Below are 12,063 nucleotides of genomic sequence, written 5' to 3'. Positions count from 1 at the left end.
ATTTTTATTTTTAGCTCCTTTGCACCCCAGTATCTCTACTTGCACATGCATCTTCATCTATAACTCCAGTCTCTATCACTCCAGTGTTAAATTGCTAAACTGTAATTATTTTGCCACTATGGCCTATTTACTGCCTTTACCTCCCTTATCATACCTCATTTGCACACACTGTATATATACGTTTTTTCTATTGTATTATTGACTGTATGTTTTGTTAATTCCATGTGTAACTCTGTGTTGTTTGTGTTGCACTGCTTTGCTTTATCTTGGCCAGGTCGCAGTTGTAAATGAGAACTAGTTCTCAACTAGCCTTCCTGGTTAAATATATATATATATATATATATATATTAAAGCAATGACCTGGTGCACATAACTGCACATACAGTGCCTTGCGAAAGTATTCGGCCTCCTTGAACTTTGCGACCTTTTGCCACATTTCAGGCTTCAAACATAAATATATAAAACTGTATTTTTTTGTGAAGAATCAACAACAAGTGGAACACAATCATGAAGTGGAACGATATTTATTGGATATTTCAAACTTTTTTAACAAATCAAAAACTGAAAAATTGGGCGTGCAAAATTATTCATCCCCCTTAAGTTAATACTTTGTAGCGCCACCTTTTGCTGCGATTACAGCTGTAAGTCGCTTGGGGTATGTCTATCAGTTTTGCACATCGAGAGACTGAAATTTTTTCCCATTCCTCCTTGCAAAACAGCTCGAGCTCAGTGAGGTTGGATGGAGAGCATTTGTGAACAGCAGTTTTCAGTTCTTTCCACAGATTCTCGATTGGATTCAGGCCTGGACTTTGACTTGGCCATTCTAACACCTGGATATGTTTATTTTTGAACCATTCCATTGTAGATTTTGCTTTATGTTTTGGATCATTGTCTTGTTGGAAGACAAATCTCCGTCCCAGTCTCAGGTCTTTTGCAGACTCCATCAGGTTCTTCCAGAATGGTCCTGTATTTGGCTCCATCCATCTTCCCCATCAATTTTAACCATCTTCCCTGTCCCTGCTGAAGAAAAGCAGGCCCAAACCATGATGCTGCCACCACCATGTTTGACAGTGGGGATGGTATGTTCAGGGTGATGAGCTGTGTTGCTTTTACGCCAAACATAACGTTTTGCATTGTTGCCAAAAAGTTCAATTTTGGTTTCATCTGACCAGAGCACCTTCTTCCACATGTTTAGTGTGTCTCCCAGGTGGCTTGTGGCAAACTTTAAACAACACTTTTTATGGATATCTTTAAGAAATGGCTTTCTTTTTGCCACTCTTCCATAAAGGCCAGATTTGTGCAATATACGACTGATTGTTGTCCTATGGACAGAGTCTCCCACCTCAGCTGTAGATCTCTGCAGTTCATCCAGAGTGATCATGGGCCTCTTGGCTGCATCTCTGATCAGTCTTCTCCTTGTATGAGCTGAAAGTTTATAGGGACGGCCAGGTCTCGGTAGATTTGCAGTGGTCTGATACTCCTTCCATTTCAATATTATCGCTTGCACAGTACTCCTTGGGATGTTTAAAGCTTGGGAAATCTTTTTGTATCCAAATCCGGCTTTAAACTTCTTCACAACAGTATCTCGGACCTGCCTGGTGTGTTCCTTGTTCTTCATGATGCTCTCTGCGCCTCTGAGACTATCACAGTGCAGGTGCATTTATACGGAGACTTGATTACACACAGGTGGATTGTATTTATCATCATTAGTCATTTAGGTCAACATTGGATCATTCAGAGATCCTCACCGAACTTCTGGAGAGAGTTTGCTGCACTGAAAGTAAAGGGGCTGAATAATTTTGCACGGCCAATTTTTCAGTTTTTGATTTGTTAAAAAAGTTTGAAATATCCAATAAATGTCGTTCCACTTCATGATTGTGTCCCACTTTTTGTTGATTCTTCACAAAAAAATACAGTTTTATATCTTTATGTTTGAAGCCTGAAATGTGGAAAAAATGTCGCAAAGTTCAAGGGGGCCGAATACTTTCGCAAGGCACTGTATATATTTTATGATCAACGACTTATGGTGTAACTGTGATAACATACAGGAACTCAAGTCCTTCTGTTCACCCGACCTAGAATATCTCACAATCAAATGCCAAATCTCCCGAGAAAATTATCGTCAATAATAGCCACAGCCGTCTATATCCTCCCTAAAGCCGATACCACGACCGCCCTCAAAGAACTTCACTGGACTTTATGCAAAATGGAAACCACATATTGAGGCTGCATTTATTCTTGCTGGGGATTTTAACAAAGCCAATTGTCACACCTGTATGATTGACTCGGGAGACAGGCGCAGGAATGCGTAAAAGGGTTTTTATTTACACCCAAATTACAGCGTGCCGTGTAAAGGCATTGGGACGATCACCAAAAAAAACATTATACAAAACACAGGATTGAAACAAGAAACAAAAGAGCGAGCAGTACCTCAAATAAATAAAACAAGCACACAATGATTAACTCATGGGACGGGACTTGTAATCATCTGCGCAATCCACAATGGCACGAAAGCAAAAACACACAGCACAGGTACTCACACGCACCAACAGAAATAGTAACAATAATCGACAGGACACCGGTAAACCAAGGGCACACTTATACAATTACTAATCACTGGGAATAGGGGCCAGGTGTGCATAATGAAAGTTCCTGAGGGATCCGTGACAAAAATTTGAGGAAAAGGCTCCAGAAATTCTATCAACATATTGATTGTGGTACTGCTAAAACTCTCGACTATTGTTATAATACCTTCCAGAATGCAAATAAAGGCCCTTCCCCGCCCTCCATTCGGAAAATCGGACCATGATTCCATTGTGCTCCTCCTATAGGCAGAAACTCAGAGGACTATTTAGCACTGGTCTGACCAATCGCAATCCACGCTTCAAGATCGTTTTGATCACGCGGACTGGGATATGTTCAGAGTAGCTTCAGAAAATAATATAAAAAATAATATTGACACATATACCGATACAGTGAATGAGTTTATCAGGAAGTGCATAGGAGATGGTGTACCCACTGCATTAAAACCTACCCCAATCAGAAACAGAAAGTGCAAACCACCGCATTTAGCAAGGGCAAGAAGACTGTAAATATAAAGCAATCAAGCAGGCTGAACGTCAGTATAGGGACAAAGTTCAGTCCCAGTTCAACGGCTCAGACACGAGACGTATGTGGCAGAGTCTACAGACAATCACAGATTATAAAAGGAAAATCAACCACGTCGCGGACACTGACATCTTGCTTCCGGACAGGCTGAAAACCTTCTTCACTCAGGACAATACAGTGCCACCGATGCAACCCGCTATCAAGGACTGTGGGCTCTCCTTCTCCGTGGCCGATGTGAGTAAGACGTTTAAGCGTGTTAACCCTCGCAAGGCTGCCGGCCCAGATGGTATCTCAAACCGCGTCCTCAAAGCATGCACAGACCAGCTGGCTAGTGTGTTTACAGATATATTCAATCTCTCCCTATCTCAGTATGTTGTCCCCACATGCTTCAAGATGGCCACCATTGTACCTAAGAATGAAAAAAAGGTAATTGAACTAAATTACTATTGCCCTGTAGCACTCACCTTTGTCATCATGAAGTGCTTTGAGTGACTAGTCAAGGATCATATCACCTCCACCTTACCTGTTACCCTAGACCCACTTCAATTTGCCTACCATCCCAATAGATCCACAGACTATGCATTCGCCACCACACTGCATACTGCCCTGTCCCATCTGGACAAGAGGCATACCTATGTAAGAATGCTGTTAATTGACTATAACTCAGCATTCAACAACATACTACCCTCCAAGCTCATCATCAAGCTCGAGGCACTGGGTCTGAACCCCGTCATGTGCTACTGAATCCTGGACTTCCTGACGGGTCACTCCCAGGTGGTTAAGGTAGGAAACAACATCTCTTCACTGATCCTCAACACTGGGGCCCCCAAGGTTGTGTGCTAAGCTCCCACCTGTAATCCCTGTTCACCCATGACTGCGTGGCCAAGCACGCCTCCAACTCAATCATCAAGTTTGCAGACACAACAGTAGTAGGCTTGATTACCAACAACGATGAGACAGCCTACAGGGAGGTGGTGAGGGCTCTGGGAGTGTGGTGCCAGGAAAATAACCTCTCACTCAACAAAACTAAGGAGATGATCGTGGACTTCAGGAAACAACAGAGGGAGCACCACCCCATCCACATCGATGGGACCGCAGTGGAGAAGGTGGAAAGCTTCAAGTTTCTCCGCGTACACATCATTGACAAACTGAAATGGTCAACCCACACAGACAGTGTGGTAAAGAAGGCGCAACAGCGCCTCTTCAACCTCAGGAGGCTTAAGAAATGTGGATTAACACCTAAAACTTTTACAGATGCACAATTGAGAGCATCCTGTATGGCAACTGCACCGCCCACAACTGCAAAGTCCACCAGAGGGGGGTGCGGTCTGCCCAATGCATTACCGGGGGCAAACTTCCCACCCTACAACGCCCGATGCCATAGGAAGGCCAAAAAGATCATCAAGGACATTAACCACTCAAGCCACTGCCTGTTCGCCCTGCTATCATCCAGAAGGTGAGGTCAGTACAGGTGCATAAAAGCTGGGACCGAGAGACTGAAAGAAAGCTTCTATCTCAAGGCCATCAGACTGCTAAACAGCCATCACTAGCACATCAAAGGCGGCTGCCTATAGACATAGATTAGAAATCAAATCAAATGTTATTTGTCACATGTTGTCACGCCCTGGTCGAAGTATTTTGTGTTTATCTTCATTTATTTGGTCAGGCCAGGGTGTGACATGGGTTTTTGTATGTGGTGTGTATGTAGTGGGATTGTAGCTTAGTGGGGTGTTCTAGGTAAGTCTATGGCTGTCTGAAGTGGTTCTCAATCAGAGGCAGGTGTTTATCGATGTCTCTGATTGGGAACCATATTTAGGCAGCCATATTCGTTGGTTGTGTTGTGGGTGATTGTCCTTAGTGTCCTGATGTCCTTGTTCTGTGTTAGTTTACACAAAGTATAGGCTGTTTCGGTTTTCGTTACGTTTATTGTTTTGTAGTGTTTGTGTTTTTTCGTGTCTACGTTGTTTATTAAACATGGATCGCAATCTACATGCTGCAGTTTGGTCCGACTCTCCTTCACCACTAGAAAACCGTTACACATGTGCCGAATACAACAGGTACAACAGTGAAATGCTTACTTACAAGCCCTAATCAACAATGCAGATTTAAGAAAATACCCTCAAAAAAGTAAGAGATAAGAAAAACAAATAATTAAAGATCAGCAGTAAATAACAATATTTATTTCACCTTTATTTAACGGGGGTACCAGTACGGACTCAATGTGTGGGGGCACCAGTGTCGAGGTAGTTGAGATAATATGTACATGTAGGTAGTGTTATTAAAGTGATTATGCATAGATAATAACAGAGAGTAGCAGCAGCGTAGAGGGGGGGAGGGGCAATGCAAATAGTAGCCATTTGATTAGCTGTTCAGAAGTCTTATGGCTTGGGGGTAGAAGCGGTTTAGAAGCCTCTTGGACCTAGACTTGGCGCTCTAGTACCGTCTGCCATGCGGTATCAGAGAGAACAGTATATGACTAGGGTGGCTGGAGTGTTTGACCATTTTTAAAGCCTTTCTCTGACACCGCCTGGTATAGAGGTCCTGGTTGGCAGAAATCTTGGCCCCAGTGATGTACTGGGCCGTACGCACTACCCTCTGTAGTGCCTTGCGGTCGGAGGCCGAGTAGTTGCCATACCAGGCAGTGATGCAACCCGTCAGGACGCTCGATGGTGCAGCTGTAAAATCTTTTGAGGATTTTCAACATGCTCCACTACAGCCCCATCGATGAGAATGGGGGCGTGCTCGGACTTCCTTTTCATGTAGTCAATCATCTCCTTTGTCTTGATCACATTGAGGGAGAGGTTGTTGTCGTCATACCACATGGTCAGGTCTTTGACCTCCTCCCTATTAGCTGTCTCATCGCTTTCGGTGATCAAGCCTACCACTGTTAATGACGGTTTTAATGACGGTTTTGGAGTAGTACCTGGCCGTGCAGTCATGAGTGAACAGGGAGTGCAGGAGGGGAATGGACCTGCACCCCTGAGGGGCCCCCGTGTTCAGGATCAGCGTGGCGGATGTGTTGTTACCTACCGTTACCACCTGTATGCGGCCCGCTAGGAAGTTCAGGATCCAGTTGAAGAGGGAAGTGTTTAGTCCCAGGGTTCTTAGCTTAGTGATGAGCTTTGAGGGCACTATGGTGTTGAATGCTGAGCTGTGGTCAATGAATAGCATTCTCACATAGGTGTTCATTTTGACCAGGTGTGAAAAGGCAGTGTGGAGTGCAATATACAGGTATATTGCATCATCTGTGGATCTGTTGGTGCGGTATGCAAATTGGAGTGGGTCTAGGGTTTCTGGGATAATGGTGTTGATATGAGCCATGACCAGCCTTTCAAAGCATTTCGTGGCTACAGACGTGAGTCCTACGGGTCGGTAGTCATTTAGGCAGGTTACCTTAGTGTTCTTGGGCACAGGGACTATGGTGGTCTGCTTGAAACATGTTGGTATTACAGACTCAGACAGGGAGAGGTTGAAAATGTCAGTGAAGACACTTGCCAGTTAAACAGTGCATGCTCGGGTACACGTCCTGATAATCCGTCTGGCCATGTGGACTTGTGAATGTTGACCTGTTTAAAGGTCTTACTCACATCGGCTGCGGAGAGTGTGATCACACAGTCGTCCGGAAATAGCTGATGCTCTCATGCATGTTTCAGTGTTACTTGCCTCAAAGCAAGCATGGAAGTTATTTATCTCGTCTGGTAGGCTCGTGTCACTGGGCAGCTCTCGGCTGTGCTTCCCTTTGTAGTCTGTAATGGTTTGCAAGCCCTGCCACATCCAATGAGCGTCGTAGCTGGTGTAATACAATTCGATCTTAGTCCTGTATTGATGGTTTGTTGGAGGGCATAGCAGGATTTCTTATAAGCTTCCGGGTTAGAATCGCGCTCCTTGAAAGTGGCAGCTCTACCCTTTAGCTCAGTGCGAATGTTGCTTGTAATCCATGGCTTCTGGTTCGGTTATGTACGTACAATCACTGTGGGGACGACGTCCTCGATGCACTTATTGATAAAGCCAGTGACTGATGTTGCGTACTCCTCAATTCCATCAGAAGAATACCGGAACATATTCCAGTCTGTTCTAGCAAAACAGTCCTGGAGTTTAGCATCTGCTTCATCTGAACACTTTTTTATTGATCTAGTCACTGGTGCTTCCTGCTTTAATTTTTGCTTGTAAGCAGGAATGAGACGGATTCCTTAGATATCGTACACCAGCTGTTGTTTACATATATGCATAAGCCCCAGCCCTGTGTCTTACCAGAGCTTGCTATTCTATTCTGCCGATAGTGTATAACCTGCCATCTGTATGTTCTTAATGTCGTCATTCAGCCACGACTCAGTGAAACATAAGATATTACAGTTTTTAATATTCAGTTGGTAGGATATACGTGTTTTCAGTTCGTCCCATTTATTTTCCAGCGATTGAACGTTAGCTTGCAGGATGGAAGGCAAAGGCGGATTAGCCACTCGTCGCCTGATCCTTACAAACCACCCCAATCTTTTTCAGAGAAATCTCAGTTTCCTTCTCCAGCGAATGCCGGGGATCTGGGTCTGGTCGGGTGTTTGTAGTATCTCCCTCCCATCCGAAGATCATTGAAGAAAAACTCTGTCTAATCTGAGGTGAGTAATTCTGATGTCCAGAAGCTATTTTCGTTCATAAGAGATGGTTGCAGCAACATTATGTACAAAAGTTACAAACAATGCGAAAAAACTAACAAAATAGCATGGTTGGTTAAGAGCCGTTAAGACGGCATCCATCCCCTCAAGTGCCATCTTCACATCACTGGCCATTTTTAGAAATGGATCACCAGCCACTTTAATAATGTTTCCGTATCTAGTATTATTCATCTCATATATATAAACTGCACTCCACACTATTCTACGGTATCTTAGTCACTTTTAAATTGTGTTTACATATTGCATCACTCATTTCATATGTATATACTGTATAGTATTCTATACTACACCACTGACTGCTAAACAGCCATCTCCAGCACATCAGAGGCTGCTGCCTATAGACATAGATGAGGAATCACTGGCCACTTTAAGGAAATGAAACCCTAACCACTTTAATATCTCATATGTATAAAATGTACTCTACTATTCTACGATATCTTAGTCACTTTTAATTGTGTGTTAATATTGAATCACCCATCTCATATGTATAAATGTATATACTATATTCTATACTATGCCAATGTATCTTAGTCCAATGCTGCTCTGACATATATGTATATATTCTGAATCCATTCCTTATTAAGATTTATGTGTATTTTGGGTATATGTTGTGAAACTGTTAGATACAGTTTCAGTTTTTTTTTTAGATTACTTGTTAGATATTACTGCACTGATGGAGCTAGCAGTACAAGCATTTCGCTACACCCGCAATAACATCTGCTGAACATGTGTATGTGACCTATAAATTTGATTTTGATTTGATATCACTTCTTTGAATGTTTTAATCACATTGTGAATCTATATGATCCCTTTGATTGTATTTATACAGTATAATAAGATATCTTTTTCAACTAAGTCATTTATGATGAGGTGGGACACAGTGTTAATGCTCACATTTAATAATAAGACATTGTCACTTCTACTCCTGTTCCTCTGCTCCAGCGTTTGAAGTCTCTGGTTTACCAACCACTGGTCCTGGGAACCATCATTACGTGCACCTGGCTTTAATCATTACGCACACCTGCGCTTCATAATTAAGCACACCTGGACTCCATTACCTCACTCATTAATTTCCCTTTATCTGGCACTACCTTAGGTTCCTTTCCCAGGCGGTATTGTTTATGTTGTCTAGATTCTACGCTGTATCGGTCCATGTTATTTGTTATATTAAACCACCTGCTTCTCGACTCCCAGTGTCTATGGTACAGTCATATTAAATTCTCTACTTCTCTTCACTGTGTGACAGCTGACAAACACCTCATGAGTAGTGTGACCTGTGCAAGAAATTTACACATACCAAAAGTATAGCTTTCCACTGGCTGCTTAACGAATGCATCTACTGTACAGTATGTTGTCATTTAATAATTTCAAACTTTTTTGACTGTTGATGACATAAAACAGTTCCTGTAGGGGAACCCATCGCCTCAAGAAGTTTTTAACCGTGGCCGCAAAGCATGCTGGGCCCCAATTTATCGGGGCGGCATGGTAGCCTAGTGGTTAGAGTGTTGGACTAGTAACCGGAAGGTTGCAAGTTCAAACCCCTGAGCTGGCAAGGTACAAATCGGTCGTTCTGCCCCAGGCAGAGGCAGTTAACCCACTGTTCCTAGGCCATCATTGAAAATAAGAATTTGTTCTTAACTGACTTGCCTAAAAATGATCAGCCCGCTCTCCATTGAGAAAATGAGAATGGATTTGTGGTGGAAGTCCCCAGCTAAGATCCAAGGCCCTAATAGAAGGCACTTAAAGCAATGTTGACTATGACAGAGCTTCACCTCATTTATTGTAAAATACTGGATGCATGTCCAGGGAACTCACATAATATACAGTCCAAAAGGTTTGGGACAGTGACACATTTTTTGTTGTTTTGGCTCTGTAGTTCAACACTTTGGATTTGAAATGATACAATGACTGAGGTTAAGTGGAGACTCTCAGCTTTAATTTGAGGGTATTTTCATCTGTATTAAATTAATTTCTCTGCCTTTGTCCATTTAGCTAGAAGATGGAGAAATATAGTGAAATCCAATTATCTTTTCTGGGCAGTATATTGATTGAGAAACCTTGAACACATGCTAACTACAGGTAACTGCCAAAATGATAGAAACACAAGTTAATTAAGCAATTAACATCCTGTCATGTATAAAATGCTGGGCAGGCCATTTATTTGGCCATTATTTTGGCTACCATGGCTATGCCCCATCCACGGTGTAAGAGTGTAAGAGTGGTCACTGAACGGTTTGATGAGCATGAAAACAACGTGAACCATATGCCATGGCCATCTCAACCCAGTTGAACCCCTGAGATAGCTTTTTACACCACCATCAACAAAACACAAAATTAGGGAATTTTTTGTGGAAGAATGTTGTATCCCTCCAATAGAGTTCCAGACACTTGTAGAATCTATGCCAAGGTGCATTGAAGCTGTTCTGGCTCATGGTGGCCTAACACCCTATTAAGACACTTTGTTTGTGTTTCCTTTATTTTTGCAGTTACCTGTACATGTCCAATTGGGTCCCTATCTGGAGTTTGCTTGTGAAATGCCATGAATCCATGCAGTGTCAGCCAAAAGGGTCTGTCGTTAATCGCTTCATTGTGTGCCCCCCCCAAGGACACACATACAGCCCCTGACAGTTGGAGACAACTTGACCTGACTGGCTTTCTGAATCTGGCTGTTAGCTGTATTGCAGTACATGTATGCTCAGCTTGGACCTGCTAACATGTAGTTCATTAATTTATTCCCTTATCTTTGGTGTAAAGCTGAGGCTTACACAAATTCATATCTTTCTAGGGTTTTCAGTACTTTCCCCAGACTAAATAGCCCCTACTTTAAATTAAGCCACATTTAAGTGCACTTCGGCTTTACAATAGCTCAACCAAATGGCGGTTTTATTAGCGGTAGCAGAGAGAAGAGATCGTGTTTTGTCAGGGCCAAAGAAAACAATGGCGAAAACACATACTACATTAAACTGTAATTATGCGCTGGGAGATGTGGTAATGTGTTCCAATACAGTGGGATGCAGTGTTAATCACTCATTGCTGGCATATCACAAGGCGGCCCAACAACGGGAGAGAGTGGATTGCGGTGGCACAAATCAAATTATACACAGGACCCTGTTTATCCACGGGGACTAGCCAGGCTTGACAACAGTCTCAGTGTAGGGGGGAGAAGGAGAGTACTAAACAAGGGATGGGGATGGGAGGGAGAGAGAGAGGGAATGAGTGGGGGAGAGCACTAAATGAGGGATGGGGGAGAGGGGGAATGATTTCTGTGCACAAGTGTTCTTAGCTCCAGGCACTATTTCTGAATTCCAAATTCACCCCTACACCCTACCCCATAGACACTCATGTAGATCTGAAAGGGTTGAATAGGATTTCTACAGTATGATAATTGCTTCCCTTGCCCCATATGGGCTGGGTGGAATTTTGTGCCTAGTTGCTTATGTCTATCCAATTGTTTCAGATCTACCTAGATTAGTTTCTGGGGGTTAGCATGAATGTTTAATTCTGCATATCTATCGTAAAGGGATTGTTTCAGGGTGTAGATGGACGTTGTTAGCAGTAATCCATAGCATTTTGCTTTTCACCATTTTTGGGGAACTCCAGCCAAATCCCTTTAATGCTCGTCCCTGGAGGCCCTACAGGGTGTGCATGCTTTTGTTGTAACCCAGTAGCACACTTGGTTCAAGCCCTTAGATAATTGAATCATTCAGCTTTTCAACCCGGCCCTTGATGAGGTGAACAGGTGTGTTAGTTACGATGGTCTCCAGGACCAGGACTGAAGAACCCTATCCTCACTATCCTCAGGGCTGAGGGTTCAGCGGGTCCAGTAGAACTGAGATGTGCTGATAATGCAGCAGAGCAGCGAGGTGTTTGAGATTCACAGCAGCACACGTCTGCCTCAGACACAGCCCCAAATGACCAGCAGGGCTAAGGCAGCAGCACCATGTGTGCTGAGAGAACTGTAATTACAATACCCAGGGCAGGAGGCGTCGCCACTCTCTGATGGTGCCCACTTCTGTCAACTCAGCACAACTGGAGGGTGAAAATAAGAGAGCAAGAGGGCTCAGTCTGTAGGCTACTGTACAGGAAGTCTGGTGATGCAGATATTCAATCTCACTCTCCTTGAAATTACTTGGAAATGTAGAGAGCACCCACTACACACAGACCGCTACCACCCCCTACCCCCCCAAACACTGATATTCTCCACACACACACACCTTTCATGTGCTCTGAAGACACATTGATACACTACATAACCAAAAGTATGTGGACACCTGCTCATCGAACA

The 12,063-nt window shown here is 43.3% G+C and overlaps 1 long non-coding RNA gene across 1 annotated transcript; it reads left to right on the top strand.

Moving 5' to 3' along the window:
- The first annotated feature begins 3,194 nt into the window (after positions 1-3,194).
- On the top strand, positions 3,195-8,995 carry LOC123994675. The gene is made up of 3 exons (XR_006831692.1): positions 3,195-3,534; positions 7,609-7,721; positions 8,721-8,995. It is a non-coding gene; the product is annotated as an uncharacterized LOC123994675 (long non-coding RNA).
- Positions 8,996-12,063: the final 3,068 nt, after the last annotated feature.

Source organism: Oncorhynchus gorbuscha, linkage group LG02 (assembly GCF_021184085.1).
Source record: "Oncorhynchus gorbuscha isolate QuinsamMale2020 ecotype Even-year linkage group LG02, OgorEven_v1.0, whole genome shotgun sequence".
Taxonomy (NCBI): Eukaryota; Metazoa; Chordata; class Actinopteri; order Salmoniformes; family Salmonidae; genus Oncorhynchus; species Oncorhynchus gorbuscha.
The sequence above is the reverse complement of the archived record's forward strand: the minus strand, read 5'-3'. Positions and strand labels throughout refer to the sequence as shown.